Below are 17,881 nucleotides of genomic sequence, written 5' to 3'. Positions count from 1 at the left end.
CGGGCCAATTTTTACAATTCTGACCACTGTCACTTTATGAGGTAATTACTCTGGAACGCTTCAATGGATCCCCCTGATTCTGAGAATGTTTTTTCGTGACATATTGTACTTCATGATTGTGGAAAAATTTCTTCGATATCACTTGCGTTTATTTGTGAAAAAAATGGAAATTTGGCGAAAATTTTTAAAATTTTGCAATTTTCAAAATTTGAATTTTTAAGCCCTGAAATCAGAGCGATATGTCACACAAAAGAGTTAATAAATAACATTTCCCACATGTCTACTTTACATCAGCACAATTTTGGAACCAAAATTTTTTTTTGTTAGGGAGCTATAAGGGTTAAAATTTGACCAGCGATTTCTCATTTTTCCAACAAAATTTACAAAACCATTTTTTTAGGGACCACATCACATTTGAAGTCACTTTGAGAGGTCTTTATGACAGAAAATACCCAAAAGTGACACCATTCTAAAAACTGCACCCCTCAAGGTGCTCAAAACCACATTCAATAACTTTATTAACCCTTCAGGTGCTTCACAGGAATTTTTTGAATGTGGAAGAAAAAAATGAACATTTAACTTTTTTCACAAAAATGTTAATTTAGACCCAATTTTTTTTATTTTCACAGGGGTAAAAAGAAAAAATGGACCCCAAAATTTGTTGTGCAATTTCCCCTGGGCACGCAGATACCCAATATTTGGGGAAAAAACACTGTTTGGGCGCACGGCAGGGCTCGGAAGGGAAGGAGCGCCATTTGACTTTTTGATTGTAAAATTTGCTTGAATAATTAGCGGACGCCATGTTGTGTTTGGAGAGCCCATGTGTGCCCAAACTTTGGAGCTCCCCCACAAGTGACTCCATTTTGGAAACTAGACCCCCCAAGGCACCTTTCTAGATGAATAGTGAGCACTTGGAACCCCCAGGTGCTTCACAAATTGATTCGTAACAATGAAAAAGTGAAAAAAAAAAACACTTTTTCATTTTTATGAATCAATTTGTGAAGCACCTGAGGGTTCCAAGTGCTCACAATGCATCTAGATAGGTGCCTTGGGGGGTCTAGTTTCCAGATGGGGTCACTTGTGGGGGAGCTCCAATGTTTGGGCACACAGCGGCTCTCCAAACGCAACATGGTGTCGCTAACAATTTGAGCCGATTTTCCGTTAAATTTGTTAGAGGACACCATGTTGCATTTAGAGAGTCCCTGTGTGCCCAAACATTGGAGCTCCCCCACAAGTGACCCCATTTTGGAAACTAGACCCCCCAAGGCACCTATCTAGATGCATAGTGAGCACTTGGAACCCCCAGGTGCTTCACAAATTGATTCGTAACAATGAAAAAGTGAAAAAAAAAACACTTTTTCATTTTTATGACTCAATTTGTGAAGCACCTGAGGGTTCCAAGTGCTCACTATGCATCTAGATAGGTGCCTTGGGTGGTCTAGTTTCCAAAATGGGGTCACTTGTGGGGGAGCTCCAATATTTGGGCACACAGCCGCTCTCTAAATGCAACATGGTGTCCGCTAACAAATTTAACGCAAAATTGGCTCAAATTGTTAGCGACACCATGTTGCGTTTGGAGAGCCGCTGTGTGCCCAAACATTGGAGCTCCCCCACAAGTGACCCCATTTTGGAAACTAGACCCCCCAAGGCACCTATCTAGATGCATAGTGAGCACTTGGAACCCCCAGGTGCTTCACAAATTGATTCGTAACAATGAAAAAGTGAAAAAAAAAACACTTTTTCATTTTTATGAATCAATTTGTGAAGCACCTGGGGGTTCCAACTGCTCACTATGCATCTAGATAGGTGCCTTGGGGAGTCTAGTTTCCAAAATGGGGTCACTTGTGGGGGAGCTCCAATGTTTGGGCACACAGGGACTCTCTAAATGCAACATGGTATCCGCTAACAAATTGAATGGAAAATCGGCTCAAATTGTTAGTGGACACCACATTGCGTTTGGAGAGCTCCTCTGTGCCCAAACTTTGGAGCTCCCCCACAAGTGACCCCATTTTGGAAACAAGACCCCCCAAGGCACCTTTCTAGATGCATAGTGAGCACTTGGAACCCCCAGGTGCTTCACAAATTGATTCGTAATAATGAAAAAGTGAAAAAAAAAACACTTTTTCATTTTTACGAATCAATTTGTGAAGCACCTAGGGGTTCCAAGTGCTCACTATGCATCTAGATAGGTGCCTTGGGGGGTCTAGTTTCCAAAATGGGGTCACTTGTGGGGGAGCTCCAATGTTTGGGCACACAGGGACTCTCTAAATGCAACATGGTATCCACTAACAAATTGAATGGAAAATCGGCTCAAATTGTTAGCGGACGCCACATTGCGTTTGGAGAGCCCCTCTGTGCCCAAACTTTGGAGCTCCCCCACAAGTGACCCCATTTTGGAAACAAGACCCCCCAAGGCACCTTTCTAGATGCATAGTGAGCACTTGGAACCCCCAGGTGCTTCACAAATTGATTCGTAATAATGAAAAAGTGAAAAAAAAAACACTTTTTCATTTTTAGGAATCAATTTGTGAAGCACCTGGGGTTCCAAGTGCTCACTATGCATCGAGATAGGTGCCTTGGGGGGTCTAGTTTCCAAAATGGGGTCACTTGTGGGGGAGCTCCAATGTTTGGGCACACAGGGACTCTCCAAATGCAACATGATATCCGCTAACAATTTGAGCCGACAATTTGTTAGCGGATATCATGTTGCATTTGGAGAGTCCCTGTGTGCCCAAACATTGGAGCTCCCCCACAAGTGACCCCATTTTGGAAACTAGACCCCCCAAGGCACCTATCTAGATTCATAGTGAGCACTTGGAACCCCAGGTGCTTCACAAATTGATTCATAAAAATGAAAAAGTGTTTTTTTTTTCACTTTTTCATTATTACGAATCAATTTGTGAAGCACCTGGGGGTTCCAAGTGCTCACTATGCATCTAGAAAGGTGCCTTGGGGGGTCTAGTTTCCAAAATGGGGTCACTTGTGGGGGAGCTCCAAAGTTTGGGCACAGAGGGGCTCTCCAAACGCAATGTGGTGTCCGCTAACAATTTGAGCCGATTTTCCATTCAATTTGTTAGCGGATACCATGTTGCATTTAGAGAGTCCCTGTGTGCCCAAACATTGGAGCTCCCCCACAAGTGACCCCATTTTGGAAACTAGACCCCCAAGGCACCTATCTAGATTCATAGTGAGCACTTGGAACCCCAGGTGCTTCACAAATTGATTCATAAAAATGAAAAAGTGTTTTTTTTTTCACTTTTTCATTTTTACGAATCAATTTGTGAAGCACCTGGGGGTTCCAAGTGCTCACTATGCATCTAGATAGGTGCCTTGGGGGGTCTAGTTTCCAAAATGGGGTCACTTGTGGGGGAGCTCCAATGTTTGGGCACACAGGGGCTCTCCAAACGCAACATGGCGTCCGCTAACAATTTGAGCCGATTTTCCATTCAATTTGTTAGCGGACACCATGTCGCTTTTGGAGAGCCCGTGATGTGCCTAAACAGTGGAGCTCCCCCACAAGTGTCCCCATTTTGGAAACTATACCCCTCAAGGATTTTATTAAGGTGTATAGTGAACATTTTGAACCCAGAGGTACGGCACATTATTTGTTTACATTAGGTCATCATATTGAATAAGTTGTCATTATTCTTGAGCGCAAGTGCTCGCTACTTGAGTTTGCATCGGGTACTCAGGTATGCACCATGTACAGCGTGTGCTCGAGTGACATGCTCGAGTCCCTGCTCCGCATGTTTCACGGTTATTAGACACCCAAAAAAAAACATACGGGGATCGCTCGTGCATGGCAGGCAATCCCCGTAAAGTTTTTTGGCCGCGAAGCATATGGGGCAGAGACTCGAGCATGTCACTCAAATACCCACGATACTCAATGCATACCAGAGCACCCGATGCAAACTCAAGTAGCGAGCACTTGCTCTCAACACTAGTCGCCATATAGTCATCTTTTTTTCTTACTTTTGAAAAAAATCCCAACCCCAGCCCTAACCCTAGCACAACCCTAGCCCCAGCACAACCCTAGCCCCAGCACAACCCTAGCCCCAAACCCAGCCCTAACCCTAGCCCAATCCTAACCCAAGAGTTTATTTTTGACGCCGTTCCTTGTGCGGTATAAGTGATTAGACGACTTTATTCTTCGGGTCGGTGTGATTACAGCAATGCCAGAATCATATGGGGTTTTTATGACTGACAGCTGTCACACACTAAAAGACGCATTTTTTGTAAAATCTAGTTTTTTGCATCGCCATATTTTGAGAGCTATAATTTTTCCAGATTTTGGCAGACAGTCATGTGACGGCTCGTTTTTTGCGGGATGACTTGACGTTGTTATTGGTGCCATTTTCAGGCACGTGACATTTTTTGATCGCTTTCTATTCCGATTTTTGGGAGGCAGAATAAACAAAAACCAACAATTCAGGAATTGTTTTTTTTTTTATTTTTTTATTCTGTTCCGCGTGTGGTAAAATTGATGAGGTAGCTTTATTCTTCGGGTCAGTACGTTTACAGCGGTACCACATTTGTATCATTTTTCTATGTTTTGGCGCTTATACACAATAAAAGCTATTTTATAGAAAAAAATATTTTTTAGTATCGCTTTATTCTGAGAGCTATAACTTTTTTATTTTTCGGCTGATGGAGCTGTATGGTGGCTTGTTTTTTGCGGGACGAGATGATGTTTTCAGTGGTATCATTTTTATTTATATGCATCTTTTTGATCGCGTGTTATTCCACTTTTTGTTTGGCGGTATGGTGATAAAGCATTGTTTTTTGCTTCGTTTTTTTTTTTTTTTTTTTACCGTGTTCACTGAAGGGGTTAACTAGTGGGACAGTTTTATAGGTCAGGTTGTTCCGGACGCGGCGATACCAAATATGTGTACTTTTATTGTTTTTTTTTTATAATAATATTTATTGATGGGTACATTATATTTTTATTTTTGGTGTATTATTTTTTTTATTTTTTTATAATATTTTTGCACATTTTTTTTTTTTTTTCCACTTTCACACAGTTTATACGCTTTATTACTTTGTCCCACTCTGGGACTTTCACTTTTTTTTTTCTGATCGCCTGCATGGCACAGGAATGGAGCACCATCCCTATGCCATGAAGGCTGTCAGAAGTGCTCAGTGTGAAGATTGCTTGGAGATGCACTGCGCATGTCCAAGCAATCTTCCTGCTCTCTGGTGACCCGGATGTTGTCATGACGACATCGGGTCGTCATGTCAACACCCGGGAAGCCTTTGCAGACTGCGCTGGAAGCCGGAAGAGGAGGTGAGTATCGCCGATCACCTCCCCTTGCCCCCGCAATGCCGCGATCGACTTCGATCGACTTCGATCGCAGCATCGCGGGGGTTAATGTGCTGGGAGCGGTGCAGGACCGCTCCCTGCACATAGTACTGGGTGTCAGCTGTGACAATCAGCTGACACCCGGCGGCGATCGCGCCCGCACAGCCTGTGTGCGCGCGCGATCGCGATGACGTACTAATACGGGTCTGGCTCTTAAGTCCCAGGGCACAGACGCGTATTAGTACGTCAGATGTTATTAGGGGGTTAATGACACTCATATTTATTTTCGTAGGTGAAAACCAACCCTACAGCCCACAGGATCGGTGCAGGAATGGCTTTTTTTCTTCTTGCCATGTACAACTTATGTCAATCTGTGTACCTGTACAAGAGATCCTTCAGCAGCCGGTGCATCTGCCACTTTAGACTGGCAGCAACTTTGATGACAATTCTGTCATTGCTTATACGTATCCTTTTCTAAATAATTCAGTGTGTTTAGGTGGGTAAGGTGTGCTCCATTGTGACCATTATTTCATTGGTCAGTCATGATTATAGGAAACACTATAACAACAACATTCTGGTACTTTTCTTAACAAGTCCTTCCAGTTGCTGTAAATCTGTGCGCCATCTTCTTCCAGCTATGCAATGGCCTCTGTATGGCGGTAAGTTTATTTCACGTTTCACCATTTTGCATAATTCACTAGTGTCCTGTGTAAAAGTAAATGATAAACTCTCGGTGTACAAGTCATCCTTCCATCTCATTCCATGCCAGACAGATGCATTGGTGAGTATAGTCCGGTAATAACGTTCTCTATCTTCTGCAGATCTTCTATATGACCGGCATGATAGCTGAGTGGACAGGATTAGTCGGCCTGGTAATGCACCAACTTACAAATTATACCGATTTCCAGGTGAGTAAATGACGTGTGAAGGTCTTATAAGCACCAAAACTGTTTCAGTTAAAGATTTGTTACATTGAAAAATTCAATTGCTTATATAAAATAGATGATGACAGAGATGCCACAGTTCAATGATTTCTAATAATAAATGTATTTTCTTCTTTTCCTTAGAGTTTGTCTTTAAAGATCTCCCGAGAAGGTGTCACCATCTGTCTAAGGGAAAAGAACCAGGCCTTCAAAATGCCCGTATAAAGTCCAAAGGGTAAGAACTATGGCTGGAACGACACAAAGACAACTAAAACCATCTGTGCTGGATCATAACATCTTCCTGCAAGTCGGATGAAGGGAAATGAAGACCTGACCCCTAAGACCTACAGCAGGACAAGGAGCGGGTGATTCCACAGAAGCTGGCCATTTACATGTAGGTCACTGTGGTTATCTGCACGGATCAAAATTACCATCAATTTTGTAATGTGATGGGAAATTACAAAGTCAATTGTTGAATACCACTCATGGTACCAGAATGGCCCCGCAGATGCACTTCTTCTGGAAGATGGACAGAACCAGAAATGAGAAGAAGTTAGGAGCAAAGCAGGTACCGAAGAGTAAAGAAATGAGTGATCCATCATGGAAGAGATGGACATCAATAACAACAATGTCCCGGGACACAAAGCAGCAGAACTCATCAGCCATTGTGATTGCTGGAGTACTGAAGAACATTTAGAATATCTAGAGCCGTCCTACTGGGACAATTAAAATGGCCTTGATGCCATAATGCCCCTGCATAGTGCAACATCAACATGCTCTATAGATGGTGCTAAATCATCTCTATGGCTATGAATGTGGCTTATATTACCAAAGGCAGGATGCGCAGGCTAACTCTTCAGAATGAAATCATTTTGGATTCCTTTTACATAAATATATATATATTTTAGTTTCAAAAGTGTTTTATTAATTTTAACTTTAACAAACATAGTTGCCAATGAGCAAAACATAATCCCCGCGCAGGGGGTCAAGATATATTCTTGTGCATAAAATATGAATATTTTTTGTGAGGTTCATTATAAAACAGAAGATTAACACATTCTAAGGGGAGGGATCGAAAAAAAAGAAAGGGAGACAAGAATAGAGGATAAATATAGCATTACCAATCAATTATTCCTTAATCAAAATAAATTGGTAAGTATATAGGAAAGATCAATCGCTAAAGTTAGCATTGTCATGGAGATATAATTATAGCCTGACTTACGTTCTGATCATGTTGTGAGTCCATCCATGGAGTCCATGTATTCAAAAAAGTTTCTAGAGAGTCCGTTTTGGTAGCATCAATTCTTTCATATAGCATTATTGTATTTATTCTATCTTTAACCATATTTATTGACAAAGCTGTAGATTTCCATTGTGATGCTATATGAATTCTGGCTGCCATGGTAATAAAATGTATTAGACGAAAAGTTTTATTGGAAATTCCACTGGCTTGTCTCCGAGTAACATGACAGTAGGGCTACATTTAATGGACTTTCCCGAGACCCTCGAGACTAGAGCCTTAACCTGCATCCACCAGATATGTTTCATGTCTCCCAATATATTGCACCCTCTAAAGTATTTGTCTGATACTTTAGGGTATATTTTATTAGGTTTAGCTGGTACGAAATAAGCTCTGTGTAAGACTTTGAGAGAAGTTTCTGACAAGGATGTCTGATTACTTCCTTTATATAATGGATCACAACAGTGCTGCCATTGTTCTAGTGACATTGTAAGCATTAGATCGTCCTCTCACTGTCCCATGAATTTAGCCGTACAATTTCCTGGTGGAGAATTGAAAGTGAGTAAAGAGAAGAAATTACTCCTCTTCCGAACGGATCACTTAGGTTCGTTCAAAGGTTGAGGATCACTTTATAGTTAAGTGCACACGTAGCGTTTTTGATGCGTATTCACGGCGGTTTTTCCGAGCAGAAATGCAGTGAAAACGCTTGGTAATCGGTCTGCCAGCTATTGCAATGGTAATCCTGATGTGCTTTGCACATGATGCCACGGCTCTGAGGGAGACTTTTTCCAGCACGGAGCACCGGTTCCATCGACCTTATTGTGTTTTATTAGAGGTTTGCTTGCTGTGTTTTATTAATGTTCTACTTGCTCGTCAGTATGTGCAGGAGCCTTAAGCCATTGTTCTAACAGCCACTAGTCACATGATGGGAATGGTAGACCCAGGGGAGCCGTCACCATAGGGGGTCTCACATGCAGTCACCAGTGATGGGCTTCTGAAATATTTTTCACTTTTTGAGCTAAAATCAAATGTTTATGAGAGAGGGTGTGAACACTTCTGCCCATTCAGGAGGCTGATCCCAGGGAGGGAGGGATAAACCACATGTTTAGTCATAGAGTTGGGGGTTTGACATTGAAGGGATAGGATCTAGGCTGAGGACCTGGAACCGATGGATGGATGGCTTATGGAGTGTTGGAGATCAGTTATCGACTGGGGTGGATAAACGTGCTACAGTTGTGGGATTTGTCATTTGGATTTAAACTTTCTTAAAAGGACTGTTGTTACTAGATACCTGTGCTTCTATCGTTTTATCTGTCATCTGGAGGATCGTGGAATATGAATACAGACTATACTGGCTGGAGATACGAAATCTGTGGGCCAACCAAAAGTTGGGAGACAGTGAATATCGCCTGGTACAAAGGCAGTGGAACTACCGCCCTGTTGAGGGAATCTTGTGGACTGAGACAAGATGGGGCCATTTACCTGGAGTTGTTGTAAGGAATAAAATATTGTTGCATCGTTAACTTGCCTAGTTGATTATTACAACCCACAACCTCAGATCTTCACAAATTTGTTACATTTTCAATGATAAATCTTGGTGTTGGCATAATCAATGTTCTCAAATAGGATATTACATCATCAGGCATGAATACATTGTGTAATACTTACATTGTAGCTTGGCCGTACATTTGTTAGGTGTGAAAGAGGTGATTAATCGGATCCCATGATTTTCTCGGATTCTTCTTATAATCCCCAACCTGTTAATTTCAAAAAGCTAAATCCATGCACACGGCTTTTTCATCTTCCGCGACTGTCCTCTTGGCCCAGTATGTCTTGCATAAGTTATACCCTTTGTGTATGGGATTCTGGTGTTCCCCTTACTAGCTCTGGTCTGACCCCGTATGATGTTAGATGCACTTACATTAGTATATGTATCATCAATCAATGGTTTCTTTGTTTCGGGGACATAATCAGCCAGTTCTTTATGGACTAATGCCATCATTATCATCTTTAATAGTAAATGGTGGAGGTGACTTAGTCCTTATAGGCTGTAAACCAGGGATGTCAATCTCAAACGCACAGAGGGCCAAAGTGAAAAACTTGGCCAAAGACGCGGGTCAACCAGTATACAGAATAATGGCCCCGCATAGTCCTCCATACAGAATAATGGCCCCCGCATAATCCTCCATACAGAATAATGGCCCCCACAGTCCTCCATCCAGAATCATAGCCCCCACATAGTCCTCCATACAGTATCATGGCCCCACATAATCCTCCATACAGTATAATGGCCCCACATAATCCTCCATACAGTATAATAGCCCCCTCATAGTCCTCCATACAGAATAATGGCCCCCTCATAGTCCTCCATACAGTATAATGGGCCCACATAGTCCTCCATACAGTATAATGAGCCCCACATAGTTCTCCATACAGAATCATGGCCCCCAAATAGTCCTCGATACAGAATCATGGCCCCCTCATAGTCCTCTATACAGAATAATGAGCCTACATAGTCCTCCATACAGTATAATGGACCCCACATAGTCCTCCACACAGAATAATGTCCCCACATAGTCCTCCATACAGTATAATGGGCCCACATAGTCCTCCATACAGAATAATGGCCCCACATAGTCCTCCATACAGAATAATGGCCCCACATAGTCCTCCATACAGTATAATGGGCTCCACATAGTCCTCCATATAGTATAATGGCCTCACATAGTCCTCCATAAAATATAATGGACCCCACATAGTCCTCCACACAGAATAATGTCCCCACATAGTCCTCCATACAGTATAATGGGCCCACATAGTCCTCCATACAGAATAATGGTCCCACATAGTCCTCCATACAGAATAAAGACCCCACATAGTCCTCCATACAGTATAATGGGCTCCACATAGTCCTGCATACAGAATAATGACCCCACATAGTCCTCCATAGAGAATAATGGCCCCACATAGTCCTCCATACAGAATAATGGTCCCACATAGTCATCCATACAGAATAATGGCCCCACATAGTCCTCCATACAGTATAATGGGCTCCACATAGTCCTCCATACAGAATAATGACCCCACATAGTCCTCCATAGAGAATAATGGCCCCACATAGTCCTCCATACAGTATAATGGGCTCCACATAGTCCTCCATACAGAATAAAGACCCCACATAGTCCTCCATACAGTATAATGGGCTCCACATAGTCCTCCATACAGAATAATGGGCCCCACATAGTCCTCCATACAATATAATGGGCCCCACAAAGTCCTCCACACAGAATAATGTCCCCACATAGTCCTCCATACAGTATAATGGTCCCACATAGTCCTCCATACAGAATAATGGCCCCAAATAGTCCTCCATACAGAATAATGGCCCCACATAGTCCTCCATACAGAATAATGGCCCCAAATAGTCCTCCATACAGAATAATGGCCCCACATAGTCCTCCATACAGTATAATGGGCTCCACATAGTCGTCCATACAGAATAATGGCCCAACATAGTCCTCCATACAGTATAATGGGCCCACATAGTCCTCCATACAGAATAATGGGCTCCACATAGTCCTCCATACAGTATAATGGGCTCCACATAGTCGTCCATACAGAATAATGGCCCCACATAGTCCTCCATACAGAATAATGGCCCCACATAGTCCTCTATACAGAATAATGGCCCCACATAGTCCTCCATACAAAATAATGGTCCCACATAGTCCTCCATACAGAATAATGGCCCCACATAGTCCTCCATACAGAATAATGGTCCCACATAGTCCTCCATACAGAATAATGGCCCCACATAGTCCTCCATACAGAATAATGGCCCCACATAGTCCTCCATACAGTATAATGGCCCCACATAGTCCTCCATACAGAATAATGGCCCCACATAGTCCTCCATACAGAATAATGGCCCCACATAGTCCTCCATACAGAATAATGGGCTCCATATAGTCCTCCATACAGAATAATGGCCACAAATAGGGGTGGTGCTTTTGGTTTCGCTGCCAAATAAAACTCCCCTGCTGCCCAGATTGTGACGAGTCTGCTGTAAACCATCTGCCCCAGCTGCTTCAGCTGCTGCAGCATGTGTATGCCAGAGTACACTTTAGGCCACCCAGGCCAGCATCTGTTCATCACAATCCATCATATTCAGGAATGTAGTTCTATTAATGATACCATATGATGGTAAAGTAGTAGGTAGAGGAGGAATAATTACTGGTTCAGATACACTTCTTCTAACCAGGCACAATGCATTGTTCTCTCTTACTCATTTCTACAAGGAGAGATACTGTTTAGCAATTTTACATCTGGTATGCTTTTCCCAGTTAGATGTGGTAGAATAGATCTCCTTCTATTCCATATATTGAGATTTACCATAGGTATTAATCATATATATCATCTGACTCCCTTCAGAATATTGTACACATTTAGTTTCCTATTATGAGGAATCTTTTGACTCCTTACAAGTACTAGGTAAATTCACCGATCTGTATATTATCGATGGAAGCAAAACAAATTTGGGTCTTGTCAGACCAACTTATGGGTTTTACAATATTCTGCTTCTATCTTATTTATACCTATGGTCACTATTACTTAATACAGAAAGTACAATACACAGACTTAATTAAATACTTATATCAAGATTTCACACTCTGTATTTAACTTTACCTTAAATCTTATTTAAACAAGTTCTAATTTTTTACTCCTAACACGTATATCAATACGGTCTATACTTATCAACAAAGAACATTTAGTACAGTGATACTGTGTACAACAAAGACAAAGTATAGTTAACAGAAATGGATATAAGTAAAACAAAGTTTCCACTAGCTATCTTAGCTTCTATGTGAATTTGTATCTAGCCACCCTTCATCTCTCCCTTTGTAAGAGATACTGTCCCTTTGCCAGTGGGTGATAAATGGGGTAAAAAACTTCAATAAGTATACATAGATTCACTTCAGACAGAAAAAAAATTGCTCCAGTTAAATAATTGAAGATTAAAGCTATAACATCAAGGCAAAGTAAATGATATAGTACTTACTACTGTATGCAACAAAATATAACATATATATTCTTATGTAAATTAGGTGCCAAACTTTACAATCCTCGGGAGAATGGACAATAAGTAAAACATAAAATAGGTACCTCAGACAGGATCAGGCAGTTACTGGCAGACAAAGTGGATGATGTGTGAGAGCAGGTAACAAGCTCATCTGTGGGCCCAATGGTGATCCACTTTACCTGTCAGTGCACGTTTGGTAGGTTCCCGTCTGGGTGTGGCCACAAGCTGATTTAGATTCTCATCTGTTTCTCTCAATAGAAAAAATGTGTGACTATTGGCATTGGAAATGTGAATGTAGCATCGGCGTCTCTGCCCCCTGCCAGACAGAGACGCCGTCCCCCTTACAGCCGTGGTCCTGCTCCAGCGTCTTCCGGCCTCCCTGCAGCTGCTGCTGGTGCACACAGCTTCCCTGGCTCTGTGCTTAGGGTGCGCGCACTCCCTCCCTCTTGAGGAGGCCGCGTGCGCCATCCTAAAATGTCCCCGGCCAATCACCGGAGGGCTTTCCCTACAAGAGCCACCTCCTCCAATATGGAGGTGCCCGTGCAAGGTTGTTGCTTTGTGATTCTTACTTTGCTTCAGCCCCCAGGTCCTCTGCAAATCAGGCCTGTTCACCAGCCTGATCTTCTGCTCAGTCCGCTAGCCTGTCTTCTCTTCAGCCCAACAGTCTGTCTACAGTCCAGTCCGCCAGTCTGTCTATGGGCTCTGCCCGCCTGCTTACCTGGAAGCACCAGCCAGCTATCAGTTGTGCCGCCAGCTTGCCTACCCAAAACACTCGCCTGACTATCTATCTGCCTAATCAGCCTGCTTGTCTACCCGGACCACCCGTCAGTCTGCCAGCCAAAGCTCATCCGCTGTACCGGTCAGTTCCTGCCTTCTCACCTGTGGGAGTCACCTGCTCTCATACAAGGTCGGTACAAGAGTGGCACCTGTTCCCTCTGCTCTGTTCCTCCCTGGTTCACGGAGTCGACTGAGCCGCCGTGCGACCTTGGTCGGACCGAGTTGATACTTAGTCACGCCCCTCCTTGCACCGCAGCACAGAGGTTCCACCACCCGGATACGTAACAGTAAATGCACATTGAACACTGTCACGATTCAAGAAATCTCTCTCAATTTCTCATATGCTTAGAAATTTGCTTTAACCTTAGAGGGGGTGTCCGGGACTTTAACATTAATGGCTTATCCTTAGAATAGGTCATTTATTACCTGGCACCCACGCCGATCAGCTGTTCTCAACATTGGCAGCGGCCGGTACTGCTCAGCTCTGTCAATGGAATAATGGCCTCAGTCAGGTACTGCACATCCGCCCCAATTAATTCCAATGGGGACAGTTAAAGGGTTTATCCAAGACTATTTTTTTTTTAACTATGGGCCTAAAAATTAACAGGCAGGTAGGAGCTACCTAGCGGCCTCTTGTGCCCGGTGCTTATCTCTGCCAGAACAGAGCAGTCACACACCGCTCCTACCGGTTATTCAGCAGCTTCCCCTGATGTCACGTTGACAGAGCAGCGGCTTCTTTTTCACTCTGTTCTGTTGACAGAACGTGACTGCCCACATAATGCTGATTGACATCCGGCTCCCCTCTGCCTAATTGCAGGGAGCCAGCTATCGATCAGTATGACGTCACCAGTCACGCCCTGTCAACAGTGCGGAAGAGGAAAAAATGCTCTTTTGAAGTTGAGGAGCAGTCAGTGATCGCTCTGTGCCAATGCCGGGTAGAACAGGCAAGTAGTGAGCAACTATCTGCCTGTTTTTGTTTTTTTTTTACTATGGGTTTAAAAACTAAGTCCTGAATAAACACTTTAAAGGGGTTGTCCACTACTTTATATGATCCCCCAATGTATTCCCCCAGGGCCCAAAAGTATTTCTCTAAATACCTTGTGGTGCCTTTTCTGCCTGTGAGCGGCGCTATCACTGGCCGCTCACAGGCATCACGTGACCCCCGGCTGCAGCCGGCGCTGACATCCGCTGACGTCACGACAAGTCCAGACTGCAGCCGAAGGTCCCTCTTCCGCGTTCCACTGGTGGCTGCTGGGTTGTGGGCGGGGTTACCCAGCACGTCACAGCCGGCATCCACCGCGCGCTCTGCCTCTCCCCATTCATTGGGAAAGCAAGCGGTGGATACTGGGTGTGACATCCTGGGTAATCCCGTCAACAGCCCAGCGTCCACCGCGGGGAACACATCACTGATGTCACGCCTCACTTGACGTGACATCAGTGACGGGTCACGTGATCCCTCTGAGCGGCCAGCGATAGCGCCACTCACAGGCAGAAAAGGTATTTACAAAAACACTTCTGGGCTCCGGGGGCATACATTGGGGGTTCATATAAAGTAGTGGACAACTTCTTTAATAGGCAGCGGTGCCGCACCACAACAATCAGACAATGATGACCTGTATTCTAAGGGTAAGTCTCTAATGTTCAAGTTCCGGACAACCTTTTCAACGTATCTAACCTTTTCTTAAAGGGGAACCGTCATTTTATTTTTCCATAAAAAAGGGAAGGAGGAGGGACGAGCTAGAAATAGCTGAAATCAAAAACAGACATGCCACTGAAAATTTTACTGAAATGGCAGTTGGATATTAAGCTTTATTTAAGAAGCACTCCTCCTCCTCCTCCCTTCAAAGTTTTTATCCTCTTAATATATTACAGTCAGAATATTTTAAAGCACTGTGTACTTACAATTGCTCATTTTGCCTTTCTACCCAGTTAATTCTTCTCCTTTCCGTTAGGTCTATGGCATCATGTGATTAAAATCTGGCTAGCTAAATCATTCTAAGGTCTATGTAGAAACAGGAGGTCAATTTTCCCTGCATAAGTCATGAGTCACTGCAAAAGTCCCTGGACAGAGAAGGGATCAGCTGGGTCAGGAGCTGAAGAGGGGAAGGAGTCCTGCAGGGACAAGAGACTTCCTGCTATTGTCATAGAGCAGAGAAAAGAGTAGAATTAACTGGGTAAAAAGGCAAAATGAGCAATTGTAAGTACACAGCGCTATATAATATGATGATTGTAATATATTAAGAGGATAGAAATTTTGAAGGGAGGAGGAGTGCTTCTTTAACTAAAGTTTAGTTATTACTCTTTATATAAAAAAATATTTTTAGGATAATACACCTCATTATTATTTTCTTACTGACCAATCATGTAGTTCTTTCGGATAATATTTATTTTCCTTTGGCACCTTGCATTTGTTTTTCATTCCTATTTTCTTCCTCTTCCTTTTCTTCTTTTTTACTTACCTCTTTTCCTTTTTTCTCCTTGTCCTTTCCATTTTTCTTAGTCAGTGATCATAAATACAGTGTTGGCTGTCCACCTCTTTCCTGTGGTTGGCGCGCATGCGCGGGTTGTCGCAAAGCTAAGTTCCGTATACCGTGGTCTATTAGTGCTGTTCACGCCTCGCTTCCGCTTGTCAGCTGGAGGCCAGCGCGTCATTCAGCACTTGACCGCTAGTATTGGGACTCATTCATCAGCAGCAGCCTCCACCCACTCATGCGCCATTGGATCCACATGCTTGCGTGACTCTACTCTTTTCCCCTCCCATCACCGTCTGATTGGCCCTTAGTTACATAAAAACACACACGCCCCCCACTTTGGCACACCTCCAGAAGAAGCTAATGCGAAACGTGCGCGTCGGGGCAGGAAGCAGGAGCGATCACATTGGTATGGGATATAGATATATTTTTTGATGACTTTATTGTAAACTGTCTATTTGGTGTTGATTTTTTGATATTCCACTTTTCATTGGAGGACTCGCTTTGGCAATTGGCATATCAGTCAGAGGGGAACTTTGTATATTTTGGAAGTGTTATTCTATGTGCTCAAGGCACGAGAGCACTATTGTTTCCCTCACCTGATATGCTGCTGTCGGTGATTTGTCCCGTCATGTGGAACATATAGGTCAACTACGGGTGCTTCTTTGTTTTTCATTGGATTGATTGAATCATTTTTTGGAATGTTATCAATTATATTCACAAAGAGCGCTGCTGAGCAGATATTTGTCATCATGAAATTTTGATTAAGGACAATTTTAGCCCTATTTGCATTATTTTTTCATCTAATATCCTCCCAAGCATTAAAAAGCTCCTATTGTGTCTTCCCTTGATTGGTACCTTTTCCTTTTATCTTTTATTTTTAATTTTTATTTTTATATATGTCTCAAATAAAATATTCATTTTAATATTCCCTTTGTTACTCCTTTTTTTTACTTGCTGATCACCACACACCTTCGTAAAAATTTGTATATATATGTCATAAGAGGCCAAGAGTGTGATCTATATTTCACATAGGAGGTAGAGAGTGTGATCTATTATGTCATATAGGCCCCATATATAACCTATACCAAACTCTTGGTCTCCTATGTGACATACAGACTCTTGGCCTCCTATATGGCATAGAGCTCTTTCACACATCCAGATATTTCCTGTACTGGAAAAAACAGTACCAGAGATATCCGTGTCTGTGTGGCATACGTGTGCTGCATCAGGATCACACATACCATACCGGCGCCTGGGAATCAGCAGTACAGTTTGTGCTGTTCCCAGGCACCAGGTGCTGAAGGAATCGCTCATCAGTGTCTCCTGCCGGCGCTGCAATCAGTGTTAGCAAGGGACAATGAAGAGACAATGTTGAGAGTAGTATTCACCCTCAAATGTCTCCAAAACCTGTAAAAATAATACTAAAATAAAAAAAAACATTATACTCACCTGGCTTGAAGTGACCACACACGCTGAGGAGCGGAGGAGAATGACTTGCTGCAGCGAACGGGCCCCCGACCTGTGCTGAGCACAGTGAGCGATGTCCTGTCACTCAGTGAGCTCAGCATAGGGGCCAGCTCGCTGCAGGGAGTCATTCTCCTCAGCGTGTGTGGTTGCCTCAAGCCAGGTGAGTATGTTTTTTTTATTATATTTACAGGTTTTGGCGACATCGGGAGGTGAACCCACTACTCTCAACATTGTCCCTTGCTATCACTGATGGCAGTGCCGGCAGGGGACAATGATGAGTGATTCCTTAAGCACCTGGGAACAGCATGAACTGTACCGCTGATTCCCAGGAGCCGGTATGTGTCACACGGACAACACACGCATGTCATCTGTGTGTCATCAGTGTGCACGTGTGTGGGACGTTTTTTGGCCTGTGCAGTGTATAAAAAAACTGACATGTCAGCATGTTTTGCCCATGGACATATGGCCCATTGAAGCACTAACATGTGCACAGACCCATTCATTTTAATGTGTCTATGTGTGTATGTGTTTCCGGTGTGGAAACGGTCACCACATGAACTAGAAACACAGATGTGTTAAAGACCCTTTATAGACTATATATGTCTTATAAGAGGCCAAGAG

Source organism: Phyllobates terribilis, unplaced genomic scaffold (genome assembly GCF_046119375.1).
Source record: "Phyllobates terribilis strain yellow unplaced genomic scaffold, ASM4611937v1 Scaffold_7__3_contigs__length_470593459, whole genome shotgun sequence".
NCBI lineage: Eukaryota > Metazoa > Chordata > Amphibia > Anura > Dendrobatidae > Phyllobates > Phyllobates terribilis.
This window is presented reverse-complemented; position numbering follows the sequence as displayed.